Below are 12,732 nucleotides of genomic sequence, written 5' to 3'. Positions count from 1 at the left end.
CACTTCAAATCCAACAAATTCATAAGAAAAGAATCCATAATTTATTAACTTAAATCCTATCCAAAACATCAATTCTACTCCTAGATCTTTAAATTCTAATCACTGACTAATAACTTGTTATGTTGATTAAGAAAAAAGCAATTCAAACCCTAATCCGACATAGTAGGTATAATCATGCAAGTGTTAGGCAAGTACTCTAAAGATTAGCACTTGAAATTAAATAATGAAGACCAAAGAAGCATAATTAGCATTAAGTAATTGTAAAATAGTACGCAGTGTATGAACACTCATCTTGGTAAGTCTTCCAATCTCCCTTAAAAAAAGCGACTATGTCACCTTCATGTCCAAAAGGTGGAGAACAAAGGATTTTGGTAGATTAAAAAAATATACACCTTTAACCTACCTTTTTTGGTTGACTTCTTACTATAGTGGTGTGTGGAAGAAGCCGGTAGTGAGGCTAATTAGTCTTCAAATGTTGCCTAATTACTTGATTAATTTGGTCAATAGGATGGTGACCTGTTACTCTATTTTAAATTGGAATACTATTTTACTTATTTTTGGTTATAATAAATAGCTAATGCGACTAGACATGACCCATGTCGTGAATAGCTTGTAATTTTAATCCGTTTATCCTATACATCGCTAATATGTCGCTAAATGTTGCTAATTCGATGCTAATCTAGAATTTTAGGGGTCCATTTAGTTTTTATATATATATATATATATATATATATATATATATATATATATATATATATATATATATATATATATATATATATATATATATATATATATATATATATATATATATATATATATATATAAAATCAGTACATCAGTTATGGTTTTCTAGCTAACCGCCATGGCACACACAACCATCGGTGTGCGGTTTGGCATAGTTCGACACTTCCAAGCCACCCTTCTTTCTCTCTTTTTTCTTTACTTCAATTTTGTCTTTATATTTTTATTCGTTTTTTAAGAGTTGTTTAGTATTTATTTATTTATTTTTTAGATTATAAAGAGTACCATTCATCATCCAATTTTACCACACCAAAAAATACATCTCCATTTTATGTATTTAAAAAAAAAAGGTTTTAAAGTTCATGTTATGTATCGTTTTAAAGTTGTTAGGACCAATTTTATATTATAACTAAATAAGATCGTTTATTTATCTAAAAATAAAATTTTGATTCTTTTAATAAACAGATTATTATTATGGAAACTTGTTTTTCTTTTTAACTTTTTTATTTTTTTAATTTTTTAATTTTTTAATTTTTTTTTTTATGAATTCATAACATATATTTTTGAAGATTTTTGAAACACGCTTCAATTATATATTTATTTGTATAAATTTTACGCTTTAACAGATGTTTGGATCCAAGTACAAACAAACAAAAAACAAATTTAGCTTGTTATAATACTACTACTACTAATAATAATAATAATAATAATTATTATTATTATTATTATTATTATTATATTTTTGAATTTTGTATGTTTTTAATTTTTTGTTTAATTAATGACATTTTTAGTTTTATTTATATTAAAATGCGTAAATAAATTTAAAAAAAATAAATAAATGTTGCATGATAAACAAGTGGCAACATTTTAGACAAATATGATAAAAATGAGATGGAGCTAAGATGACATGCCGCTATGAGGCCGTCCGGTATGGTTGCAACGGAGGAGTTTGTGGTCTAGGTGGCTACAAACAACGACCGTACGCACCATCCCGGTGACTCGCGGTGGGTCGTGGTTGTGCTCCGAACAACGAATTGAAACGATTAATTTGATTGGCTGTTGAGTAATGACTATATTTTAGGGTTTAAAATGTTTTTTAATTTAATTTTTTAAAATTTTACATTTCAAACATAAACATCCTCTATAAATACCCCACTTATTCTTTCATTTTACTCACACAATTCTTTTCTCTTCTTCTTATAATCACACACTTCTTTTGCTTGATAAATTAAAAATCAATGACTCTTAAAGGATGAATTAGTCAGAAAACAAAGAAGAAAATTTAGCATTAACATGAGTAGCTGTTTCAAAAGACCCATAAATGCCTAATTTTTGGGTAAAAGTTGGAAACTTTTTCCATAATTTAATGGGTTGCCGAAGTCGTAGTCTTGATGAAATATGTTCGAAGTTTCGCGACATGAAGGTAAATGCCTTGAATTTAATGAGATGTATAACCTTGTTATAAACAACGTAGACAAAGACGGCATGTATGATATGATCATACATCAATATGAGAACACGAAACATACATCGTTTAAATACGTCAAAGTTTGATGAAAATTAAGAGAGCCCTCAAATTTAGTCATTACAAATAAGGTTTAAAAACTAGTTCAATTTGTTTGTGGTTGCATTTTTATGTTTTTTTACTATTATCTTTTTTTTATGTTGTGTTTTAAATTAATGTAATATTTGTTTCATTGAATAACAAAACTAATTTTAATATATATATATATATATATATATATATATATATATATATATATATATATATATATATGTTTTATTGTGTTTTTGAATTAAATGTAAATAAAAAGATATGTTTTTATTGTGTTTTAATGTATTTTTAAATTAAATATAAATAAAAAAAATGATATGGAGTGATATATTTGGTGGTAGGTATATATGATTTGTGGTATGGAATGTGATGATGATGTGATATCACTTTATTAGTGGTTTAATGGTGGGTGTAATAGATGATTTGACAAACAAAATATTATAGAAACCATGACACTATTCTCTATTGTTTAAGTTTATTTGTAAAAAAACTAAACCAAAAAAAAAAAAAAAAAAAAAAAACATACGGCAGTTATGCACTTTTTTTCTCGTTAGCTTTCCTTTTCTTTCTTATTTTGCCTTCTGTAGTTGACATACTTTTAGCCTTTCTCTAACATGGTCGTACATTTTCTTCTAAATATGTCCATAGGATGTTAGTTTAATAATATATTTGTTCTAAATAAAAATCTTCACAAGGATCTTATACTAATGAATTGGATTCTTTGGGTAAAATAATTAGTTGTGTATGACTATGAAAAAGTTAAAGACGAAAATAGATGGTTATGGTGGACCCATTTGGTATATGCTAATATGACCTTGAAAATAATGGAGAATTTTCAAGAAAAGATGGATGTATAACAAGAATTTAAATTTGGAATTTGGAATTTGGAACTTGGAATCAACTTACATTGACTATATCACAATCATATCAATGGATCTAAGACTTCGAATATTTTCTTTGGATGCTTGTGGAGAGGGGTCTAGTCAAAGTTCATTGTACTTTGACTTCATAAAGTCAATGGAGATGTCATTTTCTATAACATTCTCAACAATTTAAATCAAGCTTAACTCAACCAAAATGTATTTGGTACCCTTTTTTCGACGTTTTCTAACTTTGAATTCAAGATGCTCCATGAATCATGAATAATGGGCATAAATATTTAAGTCTCAATTGAATATAGTGTATTCTTTAAAAAAGAGTGTATACAAATCGATAGTCATTTGAAACAAAATATGGTAAAAAAACATTCAAATGTGAAATTATGGACTTTAGGTTATGAAGTAATGAGTAATAATGATCTCAAAGCAAAGTTGATGGGCTTGGTTGAAATGGGCCTAAGGGTATAAAAAAGTCGACCAAAGCCAATTTGGGCCTATAAACCATGGTTTAACCCTAACAAAAGCTTCAAATTTGGGTTAATTGTTGCCACCAGCCCACCAATAACAAGTTATAGAGAAAAAAAAAAAAATTCATGTACGGATTTATTTCCAAATATCCCAAACTTGTGATCACCTTTAAATGTATCTATCTATTCACAGTCTTGTGAAAATGGACATTAAATTTGTTATTTTGTGACAAAGTAATTATCTCCTTTCTCTGCGCCGATGGAGACACCGGGTAAATGTGTCATGTCACGAAAATTTAAAAAATCTATAATTTAACCTTTTTGTGTAATTTTTATGTGTTATATTGTGACGTAGAGAGTCTTCAATGTCGGGCTTTTTTTTTTTTTCTTATAGTTTTTTTCACTATTATCAGCACTCAATGCCATTATAGTTGTCCATTCAATATATATTCAATATGATTAATTATTGTTTTGTCGGGTTAATGCCTTTTAATTCAACATTTTAAAGATATTTAAAAAAAAATGACAGAAAACATTAACCTTAATGCCAAAAAAATAAACATAAACAAGGGTTTTTTTTTTTTTTTTAAATTCTAAAAGTAATCATCTATTTTGCAGAGTGGCCTTGCAGACCGATCATGTCATTTGCAGAGTGAATATCTATAAAACGATCCAAATATTTCATTTTCCATTTTAGTTTGTAGCAGATAGATGAGTTCGCAAGCACCTCTCTACGAACTCTCAACAACTCATTACTAATATAGTGCTACAAAATAGATCTCTTAGAAATTTCAAAAGTTTGATTCTATACATATGATCTTAACTATCCGATAGAAAACTATCTGATTGTTTATTAACAACAATTTAACTGCAAGCACCTATCATGGTGAAAGTAAAATCTCAAGTCATATATCATGACTTTAACATTTCTATACAAGCAAGTAGAGGGCCGGCCCAATATATGGGCGACTTGGGCTTAGGCCCAGGGCAGCATATTTTTAAGGGCATCAAAATATAATCTAGCTATCATACTTTAATGGCCCAAAATTAACCGATGTCTTGTTATCTCTGATCAGTTTATGGAGGAAAAAAGAAAGTAGATGCGCCGAATAATCATCCATCATAAGCATAGAGAAACAAAACGTCGCATGGTGCTTAGAAACTCATTGTCGTTGGCCTCGTTCTATGGGAAAAATCAATGCCTACCTGTAATACGTCTCCCATAAATCAAAAGTAAGAACTTCTTTCTCCTTTTTCACTTCTAGTTGACGAGTCATAAATCGATTTTATGTAGCTTTGATTTCTCCAATCGATCTGCTTTCTCTATCTTTCAAATATCAATTTCTTAGTATCAGTCAACACTTAGTCCCGATATTAGCAACAATTTCTCTAATTGGGTCCGATTTTAAGGTCTGATTTTGTCTAATCAGATACATCATAACCAATTATGAAGTTCTGATTTAGTGGTTCACTGATTTGGGTGTGATTCATTTCTTGTTGGTTGTTTCAGAGAATCAGTAATCAGATATAGGGGTGGTGAGTTCATTGTTCATTCGAAATCTATGTTTATTTAGGTTTGTTCAGAAATATGATTATTCTCTTATATATCTGAATTCATTTCTATTTAATTAGAGGAAAAGAGTGCAAGTCTCAAAGAGTAAAGACTTATTTGAATTTATTTTTTAATCAAATTAATTTATTATGTATCGGACTTCTCATTTATTGAAATTTGGATTTGTATTTTTTGTACCTCATTTCTTTATTGTTTTTGAAATTAGATTTGGGTTATTTCTCTATAATTTTCTCCATGTTTGAGCTCAACAACCAGATTTGTATCTGATTTCTCTACTGTTTCAGCAATCGTATTTATGTATGTTGTTTTAGAAATTATATTTTAAGATTCTGGTGAGTTTAAATTCGTTGATGTTTGTGCTCAATATTTTCTATATAACCATCCTTTCTAATCTTTTGTGGTATTGTTTATGTGATGTGAAGCAAGTGCTATATTTTTGATTTTGCTGTCTTCATAATTCAGATTTGGGTTTTGTTGTTTGATAAATAAGATTTGGGTGAGTTCATTCGATATTTGTGTTTATTTTGGTTTGTTTCAAAAATATGATTAATTTCTTATATATCTGATTTGTTAAAAGAGAATTATTGACGGTGCCGGTTACAGTTGCTTCCGTGAAATGAAGTTTTTCAAAATTAAAGCTCTTGAAATCGTATCTCTGAAGTATCATGACTTGATAAAGATAAGAAAAATTGAATGTATTAGCAATTTTAAGTATTGAAAGTGATTTTTTACAGAATATTGATTATTGTAAAATTAGAGATGTTATCGCTTTAAAAAATGCACGAAAACATCGTGTTAGGTGATTTTTTGTAGATTTTTGTTTGTATAATTTGTTTGACTATAAGATTTACCATATTGTTATAATTTTTATATATAAGGGCACAAAATTATAATCTCGCCCCGAGTAGTAAAAAATAACAGACCGGCCCTAAGCAAGCATTCATTTAATGCTTAACAGAATATCCATTTCTACTGCATATCACATCACTTCACACATACAAGTCCAAAAGCATTTCATCATTCTTGAGGGAATTTGCACCCCAATTGACATAGTTTAAGCCTAGGAAGGATAATTGTAACGCCCCAAGAGATGATAAAGAATAATAAGATAATTAATAGGCATAGTGATAATTAAACATTATTAAAGAATGATTATTTTGGACAAATAATCTCGAAAGTCATAGTAGTTGTTAAACCGTGAGCATGCATATAGAGAACGTCAAAATCCGACTTCGTAAGAGGAAGTTATGAATTTTCGAAGTTTCAGCATAGCAGTATAAGGCTTAAAAACCAAAGTAGAGATCGGTTGACTGTTAGGAAAAAACAATCTAAACGAGAGTTGAATACCTTGTCCATATGGTTCTGTTGATATAAAAAAAGCCGAGAACAGATATCATTTGAGAAAGTTATGAATTTTTAATGGACTTTAACAGTCTAAGTCTGTTAAAAATATAACATTAAAAATAAAGTCAAAATTAGCCGACGGTGTCTCATTGAAAGTTGTAGATCTCGTCTTTAACTATGTGGATACAAAAAAACGTCAAACACGAAGCTCGTATGAAGAAGATATGATTTTTTAAAAAAATTAGAAATTCACACGCGTGCCCGTGAGGGCACGATGCGTAGTAGGCTGCCGACAATGGGACGCAAACAAAACTGGATCTGACACGTGTTGCAAAACGAGAGGATTGATGAGGCTGGAGTGCACGACACGCACCTCATGCACGGTGAACATATGGACTATAAATAGATGTGCTTAGACTCAATCTCCTTCACACCATCCACACTTCCTTTGTCGATTTCCTTCAACTTTTAGCCTGCTTTCCGTTAGTTTTAGTGTAGCACCTAGTTTCTGGTATGTAAATCTTATTCGAATATTGCCTATTTTAGCCTTGGACTCGGCGAGTCATAGGTCCGACTCGCCGAGTAGAGACGCGACCCAGGTCACGTTTTAAGTTGGCGACTCAGCGAGTCCATATCCTGGACTCGGCGAGTCGCCACTGTTGGATGAAACCCTAAGTTTCAGGGGTTTGCAACCTATTTAAACGACTTAAGTGCCCCAAGCCAGCCCCCATTCACCCATAGAGCCCTATATCCCTCGTCCTAAGTCGTTCCTCGAGAGTTTGAGGCTTTTGTGGGTGTTTTTGAAGGTTTTGAAGGAGGAAAGAAGTAGATCCAGAAGAAGGGAAGCCATCCAGGAAACTATTGTGTTCTTCCAGTAGTTCCCTTGAGGTATAACCCGTTTTCCCCATGATTTTATGCTTAAAACTTCATTTGGGTCTTTCTTGGTCAAATCCCCAAGCTTGTATGTGCATTATATGTCGTAATAAGATGTTTGGCCTCTGGATCTAGGCAAGATTGAGCTCCAGAAGCTCAGATTTGTTAGCTTTATGGCCCCATGTTGCTTGTTAGCCCTAGATCTACCCTTTTAAGGCATTTTGAGCCCTAAAATCCATATTGGTGAATATCCACATGTAAAGTTGGAAACTTTACGTGTGATTTGTATCCTAGAAGTCTATATCTATGAATGGCATGGACTGAAATCGAGCAAATCGGTGTATTTGGTGGATGCATGGCGGCGACTCGGCGAGTCGTATATGTGACTCGGCGAGTCTGGTCGCGAGTCACCGAATTGGTCCCTTTATGATGTATCGAGTTTGAGCTGTGAGTCACAGGGGGTGACTCGGTGAGTTGGGAGCTGAACTCACCCATGTTAGGACTCGACGAGTCAATGCCCTGACTCGGCGAGTCCAAGGCATTCTTCATAGATCAAGAACAGACTCGGCGAGTTGTTCATACAACTCGGCAAGTCTTAGCATAAGTGTTCTTCGGATGAAGATGAACTTGACGAGTTGTTCATACAACTCGGCGAGTAGGATGAAGGGGTTGAATGTCAGTTTAGAAGATGAACTCGACGAGTCATAGCCTAACTCGACGAGTAGAATCAGGGACCCAGGACAATTGTCTAGACAGGGACTCGGCGAGTTGGAGAGCCAACTCGGCGAGTCGGGTCAACTAAAAGTTGACTCTGATTTGACTTAGGGCTAGACCAGGGGTAATATGGTCTTTTTACCCAAAGGACAGTTAGCAGTGTATGATTAAGTATATTGTGGGAATTACAGTCGGGGAGTTTCCGGAGCAGCAGCAGCAGTAGTAGGTGATCAATCCCCACACAGACCAGCAGCTATTTCGAGGTGAGTTTCCCTTTCAGTAGTAACGGGTCTAAGGCACCAAGGCCGGCCCGTATAGACGAGACATTAGTATTAGAGTGTGGGCCGAGCCCGTATCTCTTAGTTGAGTTGATTATGATATATGCTAGTATGATATAGTTGTCTATACTTGTTGTCTGCGTGATACTTGTATGTTATGGGTTAGCGGTTGAGTGTGGGTGGGGCCTGTATCTCTCCGAGGTTGGAGTGTGGGCTATGCCCATATCTCCCCGATAGCGAAGTGTGGGCAGGGCCCGTATCTTCAAAAGTGTGGGAGAGGCCCGTATCTCCCGGCTAGCGAAGTGTGGGCAGAGCCCGTATCTTCCCGAGTGTGGGCAAGGCCCATAACTCCTAGCGGAACATTGTTTGTTATATGTATGCATGGTATGGGGTATTATGGGGGAACTCACTAAGCTTTGTGCTTACAGTTTCAGTTTTGGTTTCAGGTACCTCCTCAGCTAGGGGAAAGGAGCCAGCGCGGTAGCAGCATGTCACACACACTCTCTCCGGTTTCCGCATTTACGAGCTTTTCTGGGATTGATACTCTGATATTCTGATTAGTTGTATGTTTTGGTTTTCAGACATGGTTCAGTTTATATTATGGTTGATCAAATGATGTTTTAGTTATTAATATTTTCTAAAGTAACGTTTTTAAACAAAATTTTTTGGATGTGAAAATTGGGTCGTTACAAGTTGGTATCAGAGCCCTGGTTTGAGGGATTCGGACACGTCTTCGGGAGTGTCTGAACTCAAATTGAGGGATTGAAAGATTTTCAAAAAGGAAATGCTTTCTAAAATTTAGAAAAAGAGTTTTGAGAAAGAACGAAGTGTGTGATGTGCGCGATCGGCCGAGCTCAAGTAAGTATTCCCCATAGTACCCATACATGTTTATGTTATGTTTATCAGCTTTCGTAGAACCGCATGCTAGAATAGGACTAAGGATCTAGGAGTGATGCCTTATGTGCCTACTATTTGTGTTTCAGTTGTATGAGAAATTGCATGCTAGTTATTGAGTAGACAGTAAGTAGGATAGCCTGATTAGGTTATGCCTGGTAGTATGAGCTTAGCACTATATGTAGCTCAATTCCTGAAAGTGGATAGAGTTAATTGAGATTGTTACCCTTGTCTGAATGCTGCTTGCTTCGTGCTTCGTGGGACTCTGAATAATGGGAGTTAGCCATTAGGCGAATGCGTCACGTCACATGTAATCAGGATTGAATAATCTTAGAGTGCCGAATTTGATCCTACTGCGCAACTCTTGTTTGAGTCCAACCGTCGTAGGGATGAGTCGGGTACTCGAAGGATTATCTGAGCCTCGTCACATGTGATGGTATTCGGGTAATGGCCAATTGGCATTACAATGAGGCCTACAGCAGCTGAGGACTGGTTAGAGTAGAATTAGAGATCCCCCTAGGGCAAGCCTAGGATGAGTATAGATGTGATCAGCAGTAGTGAAGGGGATCTGGTGGAGTCGAGGCATTCCTTGGAGAAGGTACGGATAGATGTGGAAGGTAGTATGGGCCCGTACTACTGAAAGCAGGGGATCCGTACCCGAACCAAGGAAGGCCAAGATAAGACCAGGGAACCTGTAAGTAGTTGTGATCCCTCATGAAGTAGCAGTATCACTAATGATTGTTGTGATGTATTGCAGAATGGTGGTACTTCGATCGAGGCCGGCAGATGACGGTTCTGGAGAGGGGTCAGGTTCGGGATCAGGCTCCGAACCGATTGATGAGAGGCTACGTGAGTTCATCGCGTCAGAGATCACCAGGGGCATCCTTGAGTCGACCCCCATTCTCTTTGGGTCGATCAAGGAAGGGATCATGGAGTTGATGGAGGATCGCCTACGGGCATTCAGGAGCGATATGGCCTCTAGCCAGTCAGGATCTCGCACACTGTCCTTCAAGGACTTCAGGGGCAGTGGTGCGCCGGATTTCCATGGGGTGAAAGACCCCATTGTCGCCAGGCGATGGATTACAGATATCGAGTCTGCCCAGTTGACTAGCTTCTGCCCCGAGGGGTCGAAGGTGAGATACGCAGCAGGGTGTTTACGGGACCGAGCCCGGGATTGGTGGGAGTCAATGGGTGACTCGTTGGGAGCCTCAGCTATCGAGGCAATGACCTGGTCGGACTTTGTGACCAGGTTCAGGGCAGAGTTTGCACCGGCGGTCGAGCTTCAGCAGCTGGCCAGGGAGTTTCTAGACATGAGGCAGACGACGGAGACTGTGGCGGAGATCACCGCCAAGTTCCGGGAGAGGGCTTTATTGGTGCCCCAGTATGCTGGTGACGAGGACATGAGGAGGACTCGTTACCATGATATGCTACGAGCTGACATCCGGGAGCATGTTAGCTTTTCGGCTTGCCCTACCCTGGACTCCATGATTGCCAGGGCTAGGGAGAGGGAGATAGATTTGGAGCACATCCGGAAACGGAAACTAGAGGGCGGTCAGGCAGGAGGGGCTTCGGGGAAGAAGCCCAAGGGATCAGATGGTAGGCCGAAAGGCCAGTCAGGACCGAGCCGCTGCGGGAAATGCGGCAGGACGCACGTGGGGGCATGTAGGATGGGATCAGGAGGCTGCTACAAGTGCATCAAGACATGGCACTTTAGCAGGGATTGTACTACTCCAGTTTCAGCTATTCAGACATCAGAGTTGTTGTGTTTTCACTGCAACCAGAGGGGCCACAAGAAGGCTAATTTCCCCCAGTTGACAGTTGCAGTGCCAGCTCCAGCGACCCTGCGGATCACGGATGGTCGGCAGGGCAAGGCAGAGGCTCCAGTGGTGAGGAGCCGGGCATTTCAGTTGACTGCCGAGGAGGCACGTGCCACACCTGATGTGGTGACGGGTATGATTCTTTCCCTCTATCTTTTTTTTTATGATGTTATGTTATTGATATGTGCTCTATATGTATATGTATGCATTAGGATCGTTCCATGTGAACGGCCTCCCAGTTCAAGTGTTATTTGATTCAGGTGTATCCCGATCATTCGTTTCCCTTGCACTTAGCAAGAAGTTTCATGAGTCATCGGGCGAGTTAGATTGCCCTTTGGAAGTGGAGATCGCTGACGATCGATCGGTGCGAGCATCGATGATATTTCAAGATTGCGTGCTGCGTTTTTTTGAGGAGAGCTATTTGGTAGATTTGGTTCCCATTCCGTTGCGTGGGAACAAGGTGATTATAGGCATGGATTGGATGAGCCCTAATGGGGCGGTGATAGATTGTGCGCAACAGCCGGTACGGGTCAGGACCCCAAGCGGGGGAGAGCTAGTGATTCATGGAGAGAGGCCTCAGTATGGACCCACTGTATGTTCAGCTATGAGGGCTAGGCGCTACCTTCAGCAGGGATGTGCAGGATATGTCGCATATGTGATGGATACCCAGGAGGCGGGTAAGGCGACAGTGAGCGAGGTTCCGGTGGTCCGAGACTTTGCAGATGTTTTCCCAGAGGAGCTTCCTGGGATACCTCCGGAGCGATAGGTGGAGTTCAGGATTGACCTTGTCCCTGGCGCGGCTCCGATAGCTAAGGCGCCGTATCGGTTGGCCCCTCCCGAGATGCAGGAGTTGTCTACGCAGCTGCAGGAGCTGCTAGATAAGGTATTTATTCATCCGAGCAGTTCACCCTGGGGAGCCCCGATTCTGTTTGTAAAGAAGAAGGACGGGTCACATAAGATGTGTATAGATTATCGGGAGCTGAACAAGGTAACGGTGAAGAACCGTTACCCGCTTCCAAGGATTGATGACCTATTTGACCAGCTTCAAGGAGCATCATGGTTCTCCAAGATTGATTTGCGTTCGGGTTATCATCAGATGAGGGTCAGGGAGGAGGATATGCAGAAGACCGTGTTTCGGATGCGCTATGGTCATTATGAGTTCGTGGTGATGCCGTTTGGGCTCACCAATGCTCCTGCCGCGTTCATGGACCTCATGAACCGCGTATGCAGACCGATGCTGGATCGGTCTGTGATAGTCTTTATCGATGATATCTTGGTTTATTCCAAGACTCGGGAGGAACACGAGGAGCATTTGAGAGAGGTATTGGAGACCCTGAGGAGGGAGAGCGTGTATGCCAAGTTCTCCAAGTGTGAGTTTTGGTTGCGCGAGGTGCAATTTCTTGGACACCTCGTCAACCAGAACGGGATTCTGGTTGATCCGGCCAAGGTCGAGGCCGTGATGAGATGGGAGGTCCCGAAGTCTCCATCTGAGATTCGGAGTTTCCTGGGATTGGCGGGCTACTATCGGAGATTTATCCAGGATTCTCCAAGATAGCCATACCCCTGACGCGGCTGACGAAGAAAGCCGTGGTCTT

The sequence above is a fragment of the Lactuca saligna genome, chromosome 3 (genome assembly GCF_052625555.1).
Source record: "Lactuca saligna cultivar CGN05327 chromosome 3, ASM5262555v1, whole genome shotgun sequence".
NCBI classification, from domain to species: Eukaryota; Viridiplantae; Streptophyta; class Magnoliopsida; order Asterales; family Asteraceae; genus Lactuca; species Lactuca saligna.
Note: the sequence above shows the minus strand (reverse complement) of the source record.